Consider the following 13,690-nt stretch of genomic DNA (forward strand, 5'->3'; position numbering starts at 1 on the left):
AAGATGTATGTTCATCAAGGTCTTCAATGGCAACCTGCAGTTTTTATTGCCACTGTAGCAAGTGCGGCGTCTTATTGGTGCGACGCCTTGTCTGAATCAATTTGAGTAGAGACTCCATTTGAGGATATACACGATAGGATTAAGGCTTTCAAACTAGCCAATTCCTTTATTTCTGATGCTAACATGCAAGTTATTAGACTGGGAGCCAAGATGCCTGGCTTCACTGTCCTAACCCGCAGGGCATTGTGGCTAAAGTCTTGGTCAGCTGATGTTACCTCTAAGTCCAAGCTTCTGGCGCTTCCTTTTAAGGGTAAGACCTTGTTCGGAACTGGTCTGGCAGAAATAAATTCTGATATTACGGGTGGAAAAGGGTCTTTTCTACCACAAGACAAGAAGAACAGACTCAAACTACGTCAAAGTAATTTTCGTTCCTTTCGTAACTTCAAAGGTCAAAAGTCTTCCTTTCCCTCTTCCAAGCAGGAGCAGTCCAAGTCTTTTTGGAAGCCCAATAAGACTTGGAATAAGGGGAAGCAATCAAAGAAATACTCAGCTGAGTCTAAGTTAGCATGAAGGGATCCGATCAAGTGGGGGGCAGACTTTCCCTGTTTTGTCAAGCGTGGAGACAAGATGCCCCAGATCCTTAGGCTGTGGACATAGTATCTAAGGGTTACAAAATAGAATTCAAAACTTTTCCTCACAGGGGCAGATTCCACCTCTCAAGATTAACTGCAGACCAGGTAAAAATAGAGGCATTCATGAACTGCCTTCAGGACCTTTCCTCCCTGGGAGTGATTGTTCCAGTTCCAGTAAGGGAACAGGGTCTAGAATTCTATTCAAATCTGTTCGTCGTGCCCAAAAAAAGAGGGAACTTTTCAACCCATTTTAGACCTAAAGTGCCTCAACAAGTTTCTCAGGGTACCCTCCTTCCATTCTTCCTTTGGTCCAATAGGGTCAATTCATGAAGACCATAGACCTGAAGGACATGTATCTTCATGTTCCCATCCACAGAAATCATCACAAATTCCTGAGATTCGCCTTTCTAGACAAACACTTTCAGTTTGTGGCTCTTCATTTGGCCTTGCCACAGCTCCCAGAATTTTCTCAAAGGTTCTGGGGGCTCTCTTGGCAGTGATCAGGTCTTGGGGAATTGCAGTGGAGTCCTACCTGGATGACATATTGGTTCAGACGCCATCTTTTCAAAAAGCAAACTCTCATAAAGAGATCTTGTCTTTTCTACATTCCCACGGTTGGAAACTGAATCTGGAAAAGAGCTCCCTTGTTCCAGCTACAAGGGTGGTTTTCTTAGGGACCATCATAGATTCCCTATCTATGAATTTTTTTCTGATGGAGGTCAGAAAATCCAGAATTCTCTCCTTTTGCCTCTCTCTACAGTCTGCTCAGTGGCTCAATGTATGGAGGTAATTGGTCTGATGGTCGCTTTCATGGACATCATTCCCTTTGCTCAATTCCATTTTAGAGTTGTGCAATTATGCATGCTCAGACATTGGAACAGAGACCATTTGGATCTGTCTCAGAAGATAGATTTAGACCAGTCGACAAGAGACTCTCTCCCGTGGTGGCTTTCTCAGGACCATCTGTCTCAGGGCACATGCTTCTGCAGACCTTCCTGGGTGATTGTGAACACGGACGCCAGCCTGCTATGCTGGGGAGCAGTCTGGGACTAGTTAAAGAAGCAGGGACTATGGACTCGGGAAGATTCTGCTCTCCCCATAAACATCTTGGAATTGAGAATGATTTACAATGCTCTGATGACTTGGCCTCAATTGTCCTTATTTTTTATCAGGTTTCAGTCGGACAACATCACCTCCGTGGCTTACATCAACCATCAGGGAGGAACTCAGAGTTCCTTAGCCATGAAGGAGGTGGCATGGATTTTTCAGTGGGTGAAAGCTCACAATTGTTGTCTATCTGCCATCCATATTTCTGGAGTGGATAACTGGGAAGCGGATTTCCTGAGCAGACAGACATTTCATCCCGGGGAGTGGGCTCTCCATCCGGAGGTGTTCTCCAGGTTAACCCTCAAATGGGGGGTGCCAGAGTTGTATCTGATGGCCAAGGTACGGTTCAAGGTCAAGAGATCCTCAGGCTGCTCTGATAGATGCTTTGGCGGTTCCTTGGGATTTCGGTCTAGCATACCTGTTTTCTCCATTTGCGCTCCTTCTACGAGTTATTGCTCGTATCAAACAGGAGAGAGCATGGCCTTGCAGGATCTGGTATGCAGATCTAGTGAAGATGTCATCTCGGCCACCTTAAAGGTTTCCTCTGAGGAAGGACCTTCTAACTTAGGGTCCATTCCTCCATCCAAATCTCATTTCTCTGAAGCTGACTGCTTGGTCATTGAGACCATTATCCAAGCCTGTTACTTGAAAAATTTACCATAAGATATGGCATAAATACCTTTTATTGGTGTGAATCTAAGGGCTAATTTTGGAGTAGGGTCAGGATTCCTAAAATTTTGTCTTTTCTCCAGGAAGGTCTAGAGAAAGGGATATCAGTCCGTTATCTAAAAATGTCAGATTTCTGCATTATATATTTTGTCACACAAGCGTCTGGTGGATGTGCCAGATGTTCAATCTTTCTGTCAGGCCCTGGTCAGAATCAGGCCTGTGTTTAAACCTGTTGATCCTCCTTGGAGCCTTAATCTTGTTCTTAAGGTTTTGCAGCAGGCTCTGTTTGAGCCAATGCCTTCCATAGATATTAAGTTGCTATCTTGGAAGGTTTTGTTTCTTATTGCTATCTCTTCTGCTCGGAGAGTTTCAGGACTCTTGGCTTTGCAGTGTGATTCACCTTACCTTATCTTTCATGTGGATAGGGCGGTTCTTCAAACTAAATTGGGGTTTCTTCCTAAAGTGGTTTTTGATAGAAATATTAATCAGGAAATTGATGTTGCTTCTCTCTGTCCTAATCCTTCTTCTCATAAAGAACGTCTATTGCACAACTTGGATGTTGTACGTGCTCTAAAGGTCTTCTGCCCTGTTTGTTTGTTTCTCAGGAAAGTGTAAGGGTCAAAAGGCTACTGCTACTTCTCTTTACCTCTGGTTGAGAGGTATAATTCGTTTTGGTTATGAGACTGCGGAACAGCAGCCTCCTGAGAGAATTACAGCTCATTCCACTAGTGTTGTCTCCTCTTCTTGGGCTTTCAATAATGACGCTTCTGTTGGAAAAGATTTGCAAAGCTGCAACTTGGTCCCCTCTGCATACATTTTCCAAATTTTCCAAATGTGATACTTTATCCTCAGCTGAGGCCTCTTTTGGGAGAAAGTTTCTTCAAGCGGTGGATCCTTCTGTTTATGTCTGTCTGTCTTGTTCTCCCTCCCTTATCATTCTGTGTCCTCTAACTTGGGTATTGGTTCCCACTAGTAATTGAATGATGTCGTGGACCCTCCATATCTTGGGAAAGAAAACAAATTTTATGCTTACCTGATAAATTTCTTTCTTACCGGATATGACCCCGCCCTTTATTAAGACAGTTATTTTCGACTAAACCTCAGGCACCTCTAAACCTTTGTGTTGTTCCTTTTCCATTTCCTTTTGGTCCCTTTGCTGTGGTGCTCTTTGCATCCTCCTGCTAGCCAGGAGTGATATTCCCACTAGTAATTGAGTGACGTTGTGGACTCTCCCTATCTGGAAAGGAAGAAATGTATCAGGTAAGCATAAATTTTGTTTTTATTAAGTACTACTGTGAACTGCTGAAAACATTGCTGTTATGAAATTAAGAAACCTACTTTAAGTGACATAACATAACTGTTTTAAATAGTGAGCATTAACCCCTTAACGACCAAGGACGTACGCCATACGTCCTCAAAAAAAATACGGTTAATGACCGAGGATGTGTGGCGTACGTCCTTGGTCTGGAAAGCAGCTGGAAGCGATCCTGCTCACTTCCAGCTGCTTTCCGGTTATGGCAGTGATGCCTCGATATCGAGGCATCCTGCAATAACCCCCCTTGGCCCTCCGATGCAGAGAGAGTGGACCTCTCTGCACCGGACATCGGTGGCCGGTATCGTTGGTGGGTGGGAGCAAGTCTGGTAGGCGGCCATCGATGTGCCGAGTGGAGTGGAGGGGGGCGGGATCGGGGGCGGGACAGACGGGAGCGCGCGCGTGCACAGGGGCGGCGGGCGGGTGCGTGCATGGGGCGGGAGTGGGAGGGAACCGCTACACTGCAGAAAACAAAGTTAATAAAAGTAAAAAAAAAAACATTTTTAAAAAAAATTAAATAATCATCTAAGGGACCTGGAAGGGGTGGTGGGTTGGTCTTGGGGGGGGGGAAGGGCAATTAAAAAAAAACATACTTTTTTTTACTAAACTGGGTACTGGCAGACAGCTACCAGTACCCAAGATGGCGCCCATTAAGGCAGAGGGGGAGGGTTAGAGAGCTGTTTGGTGGGGGGGATCAGTGAGGTTGGGGGCTAAGGGGGATCCTACACAGCAGCATATGTAAATATGCTAAAAAAAAACAAAAAAAAGCCCAAATATAGCTTTTATTTTAGTACTGGCAGAGTTTCTGCCAGTACTTAAGATGGCGGGGACAATTGTGGGGTGGGGAGGGAAGAGAGCTGTTTGGGAGGGATCAGGGGGTCTGATGTTTCAGGTGGGAGGCTGAGCTCTACACTAAAGCTAAAATTAACCCTGCAAGCTCCCTACAAGCTACATAATTAACCCTATCACTGCTAGCCATAATACACGTGTGATGCGCAGCGGCATTTGGCGGCCTTCTAATTACCAAAAAGCAACGCCAAAGCCATATATATCTGCTATTTCTGAACAAAGGGGATCCCAGAGAAGCATTTACAACCATTTGTGCCATAATTGTACAAGCTGTTTGTAAATAATTTCAGTGAGAAACCTAAAGTTTGTGAAAAAGTTTGTGAAATAGGGAACGTTTTTTTTTATTTGATCGCATTTGGCGGTGAAATGGTGGCATGAAATATACCAAAATGGGCCTAGATCAATACTTTGGGTTGTCTACTACACTACACTAAAGCTAAAATTAACCCTACAAGCTCCCTACAAGCTACATAATTAACCCCTTCACTGCTGGGCATAATACACGTGTGGTGCGCAGTGGCATTTAGCGGCCTTCTAATTACCAAAAAGCAATGCCAAAGCCATATATGGCTGCTATTTCTGAACAAAGGGGATCCCAGAGAAGCATTTACAACCATTTGTGCCATAATTGCACAAGCTGTTTGTAAATGATTTCAGTGAGAAACCTAAAATTGTGAAAAATGTAACGTTTTTTTTAATTTGATCGCATTTGGCGGTGAAATGGTGGCATGAAATATACCAAAATTGGCCTAGATCAATACTTGGGGTTGTCTACTACACTAAAGCTAAAATTACCTCTAAAAGCTCCCTACATGCTCCCTATTTAAGCCCTTCACTGCTGGGCATAATGCAGTGGCATTTAGCAGCCTTCTAATTGCTAAAAAGCAACGCCAAAGCCATATATGTCTGCTATTTATGAACAAAGGGGATCCCAGAGAAGAATTTACAACCATTTAAGCCGTAATTGCACAAGCTGTTTGTAAATAATTTCAGTGAGAAACCAAAAGTTTGTGAAAAAATTAGTGAAAAAGTGAACGATTTTTTATATTTAATCGCATTTGGCGGCGAAATGATGGCATGAAATATACCAAAATGGGCCTAGATCAATACTTTGGGATGTCTACTAAAAAAAAATATATACATGTCAATGGATATTCAGGGATTCCTGAAAGATATCAGTGTTCTAATGTAACTAGCGCTAATTTTGAAAAATAATGGTTTGGAAATAGCAAAGTGCTACTTGTATTTATGGCCCTATAACTTACAAAAAAAGCAAAGAACATGTAAACATTGGGTATTTCTAAACTCAGGACAAAATTTTGAAACTATTTAGCATGGGTGTTTTTTGGTGGTTGTAGATGTGTAACAGATTTTGAGGGTCAAAGTTAGAAAAAGTGTTTTTTTTTCAATTTTTTCCTCATATTTTATAATGTTTTTTATAGTAAATTATAAGATATGATGAAGATAATGGTATCTTTAGAAAGTCCATTTAATGGCGAGAAAAACAGTATATAATATGTGTGGGTACAGTAAATGAGTAAGAGGAAAATTACAGCTAAACACAAACACAGCAGAAATGTAAAAATAGCCCTGGTCTCAAACGGACAGAAAATGGAAAAGTGCTGTGGTCATTAAGGGGTTAAAAAAAGTCTATTTTTTAAAGCTGACCTTGGCACCATGTGATCATGCGCAGTGATGATCGCAGAACTTACATGAATGTTGATTAGTAGGTATGCACAGTGCAATAGGTTGTTGTCAATCCTAAACTCCTATCAGCCTACTTAGCTTTACTCTTCAATAGAGGATACCAAGAAAACAAAGCAAGTGTGATAATGAAAGTAAATTGGAAAGTTGTTTAAAATTGGATGCTCTCTCTGAATCATGGACATTTCATTTTGACTTTGCTGTTGCTTTAAGGGACAGTCTACTCCAGAATATTTATTGTTTAAAAGATAGATAATCCCTTTATTACCCATTCCCCAATTTTGCATAGCCAACACAGTTATATTAATATACTTTTTACCTCTGTGATTACAGTGTATCTAAGCCTCTGCATACTGCCCCCTTTTCAGTTCTTTTGACAAACTTGCATTTTAGCTAATCACAGCAGACTCATAAATAACTTCACAGGAGTGAGCACAACAGTATCTATATGGCACACATACACTAGTGCTGTCTAGCTGTGAAAAACTGTCAAAATGCACTGAGATTAGAGGCAGCCTTCAATGGATTACAAATTAGCATATTAGTCTATCTAGGTTTAGCTTTCAACAAAGAAATCCTAGAGAACAAAGACAATTTGATGACACAAGAAAATTGGAAAGTTGTTTAAAATTGCATGCCCTATCTAAAATATAAAAGTATAACTTTGACTAGATGGTCCCTGTAATGCATTTATTTCAATGTGCTCTACTTTCTCTCTTCGTTCTCCTTGTTAAAGGAACATGCAACCCAAATTTTTTCTTTCATGATTTAGACAGAGCATACAATTTTAAACAATTTTCCAATTTACTTATATTACTTAATTTGCTTCCTTCTCTTGTTGTCCTTTGCTGAAAGATTTATCTAGCAAAGCTCAGGAGCAGCAAATAACCTAGGTTCTAGCTGCTGATTGGTGGCTGCATATTTATACCAATTATCATTGGCTCACCCATGTGTTCAGTTAGAAACCAGTAGTTGCTGCTCTTTTAACAAAGCATGCCAAGAGAACGAATAAAAATGTATAATAGGAGTAAATTAGAAAGTTGATTAAAATTGCATGCTCTATCTGAATCAAAAAATAAGAAAAAAAATTGGGTTTCATATCCCTTTAATGCTCCTAATCATATGACATTCAATACTTTTTTACCACAAGAAAAAAGTGGCCTTTAAAAATGTCTATATATTACATGAATAATGTATAAAATGCACAATTACTAGAAAAAAGACAGCTTGTGCCAGAAATAAAACATATAATCAAGCAAAGGCTCTTTTGCTATTTACAGTTTTTATAGGGATAAAAAAATGTGTAGACATTCTGCATTGGCTCTTTATGTGATAATAATAATAATAATAATAGGGGGCGGAGCCTACTCTCAATGCGGCAGGACGTGTCTCAGTGAAGCTCCTGGAGAATTAAAGACTTTACCCAAGCTATATAACATAAATCTACAATATTTTATACTCCTGGGTTCACTTTTTAGCTAAAGTTGAGATAATCTCTGGAGCTGAAGTAACGACAATGTTCATGCCTATGTTCTTTGGGACAGCTACGTAGTAGATATTCTGCAAGGGCCTAGTAGCCATTTTGTCATTAACTGTAATCAAGCTGCAGCCTGATCATTGTCTATGACTTCAGAGTAGGATTCTTCTTGTAGGTCTGGGGCTGCCGCACAATAACCCCCCCCCCCTGAAATCTGGGGTTTGAGTATCCTGCTATAGGATATATCACTACCGCATACTTCATCAACATTTATTCATTATGGAGGAGCTTCATGAAATGCTTAGACTCTTTCTACAGGGTTTTGAAAATAAAATGGACAGCAGCTTTGGTGACCTCGCGGGACTCTGCAGATCATCATGCAGAGGTACATGTCTCAATGCCGCAGCACATTGAAATACTAGCAGAGCAATTATCTCATGACTACTGGGGACCCGGTAGTCCTTTATCCCAACTACCAACCTTGAAAGATGAGAGACTTGCGCTAACTGTACAGGAGGAGCATACAGCATTGCCATCCGCAACGGCTATCGGGAGGGTTGTGGCCGAATCTCCAGGTGGCGACGACAATCTCACGGCTCTCGCTGGTGCAGAGGAGACATATCTACCTTATCCTGAAACATCCGTCAACGTTTCATTCTCCCCTCATGCCCCAGGGGCTAATAGGGGCCGGATCACTGCTGCTCTGCACCAGCGCTGCCCTGTATTGTACTCTCTGCACATAAACACAGCAAAAACAGCACTTTCCACTTACATCTAAGTATCCAGAACTGTGGAGATTGAAGCGATCTACACAATGCAGGGCAGTTAGAGGTCTGAGACCTAATGTTCTGAACATTTCAGCAGGCTTTTCAGAGACCTGGAAGACCGGTGTGGGCTGATCTGCACAAAATAACTAAGTGGCTGAACAATCTTTTGTGTAACAGTCCATATTATAATTATCTTTGTCGCTCTTAGGAATCAGCCATATATGTATGTTATATTGTTTATTAGTCCTGTCTAAACATAGATTTAAGAGACATAGTACCTTAACACACAGTCTTTTACATGTCTTCTGATTATCGTACTAGTTGTCACTTCGTAATATATATTTTATACATAAGTTAACTAATGTGCTTTGTAGGGCTAGCTATGTGTCTTATCTAGAAACATATGAGCATAGCTGGTCATGGTGATCAATATGTTTAGCTGGCTATAACATGGTATCCCTTTGATTCAGTGCATCTTTGAAATTCCTCCTTCATCTCAGCTCCATGAATCTAGCAATTTCACTGTTTCCCCCAACGCTTCCCCTATACTGTACAGTGTCTATACCTGTTGGTCCAATAGAGGCCATTGTTTATTATTTGGGGTATTCATATTTGATTTTTAGTTAAAAATGTTTAGGGGGTCACTTACTCTCACATATAAGAAAAACTGAGGTTTATTGATGCTTAATATTGTCATGTGTGCAGCACTATAGTATGACGCCATTATTCCAATGTATTCCCCAACACCAACTTATTTATGTGTAATAACAACCTGGTTCACTGCTATGTCCCATTGTATTTTGGCTTCATTTGTGACAATCCTGTATTGTTTTGGATTTTTAACCTCAATAAAAAATAATTTAAAAAAATAAATAAAATAATAATAATAATGTGATGATAATAAAAAAATAATAATAATAATGTGATAATAATAATAATAATAATAATAATAATAATAATAATAATAATAATAATACTGTGATAATAATAATAATAATAATAATAATGTGATAATAATAATAATAATAATGTGATAATAATAATAATAATAATAATAATAATAATAATAATGTGATTATAATAATAATAATAATGTGATAATAATAATAATAATAATGTGATTATAATAATAATAATAATAATAATAATAATAATAATAATGTAATAATAATAATAATAATGTGATAATAATAATAATAATAATAATAATAATAATAATAATAATAATAATAATAATACTGTGATAATAATAATAATAATAATAATAATAATAATAATAATAATAATAATAATAATAATAAGTAAGCACACCATTTGACTAGCATATCATCATTATCTAAATTACTTATTTATGTATTTGGGTTCATAGTTTAAAAATATATTTTTGAAGACTTGCTTCCAAAGGGGCTTTAAAGGGACAGTCTAGTCCAAAACAAACTTTCATTATTCAGATAGAGAATGTAATTTTAAACAATTTTCTAATTTTCTTAGTTGAAAGCTAAATCTAGGAGGTTCATATGCTAATGTCTAAGCCCTTGAAGGCCGCCTCTTAGCTCAGGGCATTTTGACAGTTTTTCACCACTAGAGGGTGTTAGTTCATGTGTTTCATATAGATAACACTGTGCTCATGCACGTGGAGTTACCTAGGAGCCTGCACTGATTGGTTAAAATGCAAGTCTGTCAAAAGAACTGAAATAAAGGGCAGTTTGCAGAGGTTTAGATACAAGGTAATCACAGAGGTAAAACGTATTATTATAACTGTGTTGGATATGCAAAACTAGGGAATTGGTAATAAAGGGATTATCTATCTTTGAAAACAATAAACATTCTGGTGTAGACTGTCCCTTTAACTTGTTTTAACCTTATATAGTCCACTCAACTGTGTAGTTCTGGTTCTTATTAGAAAAAGACATCTTTCTGGATCATTGATCGTTTGTTAATGGGATAGTAAAGTCAAAATTAAACTTTCATGATTTGGATAGAGCATGTCATTTTGAACAACTTTCTGTTATCAAATTTGCTTCATTCTCTTGGTATCTTTTATTGAAGAGTAAAAGTAGGTAGACTTATAAGAGCTCAGGAGTGTGCACGTGGCAGCAGTGTTTTGCAACATTATTTGTAGCTTTGTTATACAATGTTGCAAAGCACGCCTGCCATAGAATTCTAAAGACACAAGCACACTCCTGAGCTCTTATGAGCCTACCTAGTTTTACTCTTCAATAAAAGATACCAAGAGAAAAAACATAACAAATTTGATAACAGTGGTAAATTGTAGGTTGTTGAAAATTGCATGCTCAATCTGAATCATGAAAGTTTAAATTTGATTTTACCGTCCCTTTCACAGTTATCTGTGTTTATCAGGGACTGTTGTTCAGAACAAAACAATGAATATTTTACCTTAAAGGGACATTAAACCCCAAAAAATTATTTCATGATTCAGATAGAGAATACAATTTTAAAAAAGTTTTCAGTTTACTTCTATTATCAAATTTATTTCATTCTCATGTTATTCTTTGTTGAAGAGATACCTAGGTAGGTAGCGTGCACATGCCTGAAGCCATACATGACAGGAAATAGTGCTGCTGTCTAGTGCTCCTGCTAATGTATATTATTGTTGCAAAACTGCTGCTATGGGCTCTATTTATCATTCATTTTAGAATTACGACTTTCAATTCTCCTATGAACTCGCCGCATCTTGCCCTTGCAAAGGCGCACATGTGCGCCAATATTTATCATTAAACCGGTAGTATTTTATCCCTGATTTCCATTGTCGAGATGCAGCGGATTATTGATAAATCTCGCCGCAATTTTTTAGAATGCGCCTTATTTATCATTAAAACAGCTTTCAATGTCGATTATTTCGAGCCAATAATGTTAATATCAATTTATTTTTTATTTTTATCCTTTGTTTTTTAATAACTAATATAATACTTTTATAAATTTTTTAATCCATTTGTATATTATACTTTTATAAATTTTTTAATCCATTTGAATATAATCTGCCTTGCATTACATCAATATTTAATTGACTGCATTACTTCCTCAATATTTAATTGACAAATATTCATTGTGTTTTTAAAATATTGATTTGTAATATATATATATATGCATGTATATGTTTTTAGCTCATAGCTGACATGATGCAAGCCCCCTTGGCATGACCCACATGACTATTTCAAAAGTGTTTCTAGGGACAGTAAACTATTGCCATTGTACCTTTATTAATATGAATACAATTTTAAATTTCTTTTCTCGTGAAATGTCTTTTTGTTAAATAATCTTATTTTAAACTAAACATAGTTAGGTTCATATGCTAATTTCATGGCTGCCTCTTATCACAGGCTTTTGAAATATCTTTTCAAAAGAGTTTGAAATTACACGTTGGCCATATAGATAACACTCTGTTCAGGCACTGGGTTAACTACACAATGCTAATGCAAGAGAATAGATAATAATCAGTCATAGTCATGTCATCAGTGGGCTGGAAGAAGTCCAAGGTAACCACAGAGTTAAAAAAAAGTGTATTAATATAACTGAGTTGTTAATGCTAAACAGTAAACTCACTAATAAAGTGAATATCAATCTTTTGAAAACAATAACATTTTTTATATTAGACTGTCCCTTATTCAATCTCATACATTGTTATATTGATTTCAGTGTTATGTTTATAATAATTCATCTGGACACCAATACACGTTTAAACATAAATATTTATTTTTTATCACAAAAATAAAAAAAAAATTTGGTCACATTATGAAAAATCAAAATGTATTGTTACATTTTTTTCTATTTTAAGGCGCATTTCATGCAAACTTGAATAGTTTTCTTTAAGTCCTTTTTCGGCTTTCTTTAATACCTCCAATAACTGTTTCTTGTTAATTAATATGTTTTGATCTTCCGGTACTGTATAAAATAAAGAATAAGGTTACTCTTATGTATTTTAAAATCCATATATAAACACATGTCTGATATACTCACCCCAGTCATAATTAATGGTATCAGACGAATCATTTGAACTATTTTCCTCAAATGATTTCTCTCTCTCTCTCTCGAATCATTTGAACTATTTTCCTCATGGATCTCTCTCTCTCTCTCTCTCTCTCTCTCTCTCATGAAAATGTGCCGTGTGCAAAAGTTGAGCCGTGTGCAAAACAAGCATAGGTCCCTATAATTAGGGTAAAATATGATAAATAATGTATAAATGTGTAAATGTATATCAACTTATACGTGATCCTATGTGTGCAAACTATAAATATGCCTGATAGCCCCCATGACATGACCGATCTACTGAAACTGAGTAAAACTCTATAGCATACCTCTAGTGAAAATAAAGACAACAAAGTGCCTGATAGGTGGGATATGACATACCCCCGTGTCTTGATAGGCCAGGCAAATTTGTCATCGGTAGTCACGCCCTTTTCCATGTTACTGGTCAATCACAACAAAAGTTCTAATAGGCTAACTAGACGCGAAAAGATACGTCAAGCCGTCACCCACAGCAGCAATATGAGCAGTTGCCATGGCAACACTAATACACACCTCCGTGTATACCAATATCACCGCGTCTGACTCACTAATGTAACGCCGCGACGCATCCACGCTCTGGTGGTAGTCCTGGCAACAAAAACAAACAACCACGTACAATTGTAGTCGAGCTTAACAGCGTCTGCCCAAATACCATAAATCATTGTCATGCCAAAGAGCGCACTACCTTATCCACTTAGTCAAAATAATACAAAGTTGCACTATAAGACTAAAACATACTAAGAGTATCGCCGTCGTTTTACCGCAAACCACTGTATATCCGACTATAAGCTTGCCATAGCAACCTAAGTATAAACAACAACACCCGATTGGGGTCTCACTTTGTCCTATATATAGCAAAACATAGGGGATCTTCAGGCACCCACCTGACCACCACAATAAAGATGTGGGGATAATCACAAAAATTATAAACAAGAACAATTGTTCCATGGCCAAAATAAGTGTGTCTATAATACCCTAGCATGGGACAAAGTTACACTATCAGACTAAAACCTACCAAGAGTATCGCCATCATTTTACAGCTCAACCACTGCACATCCAACTCTAAGGTTGCCATAGCAACCTAAGTGTAAACAACAACACCCAATTGGGGTCTCACTTTGCCCTATTTATAGCAAGACATGGGGGA

This window comes from Bombina bombina, chromosome 5, assembly GCF_027579735.1.
Source record: "Bombina bombina isolate aBomBom1 chromosome 5, aBomBom1.pri, whole genome shotgun sequence".
NCBI classification, from domain to species: Eukaryota; Metazoa; Chordata; class Amphibia; order Anura; family Bombinatoridae; genus Bombina; species Bombina bombina.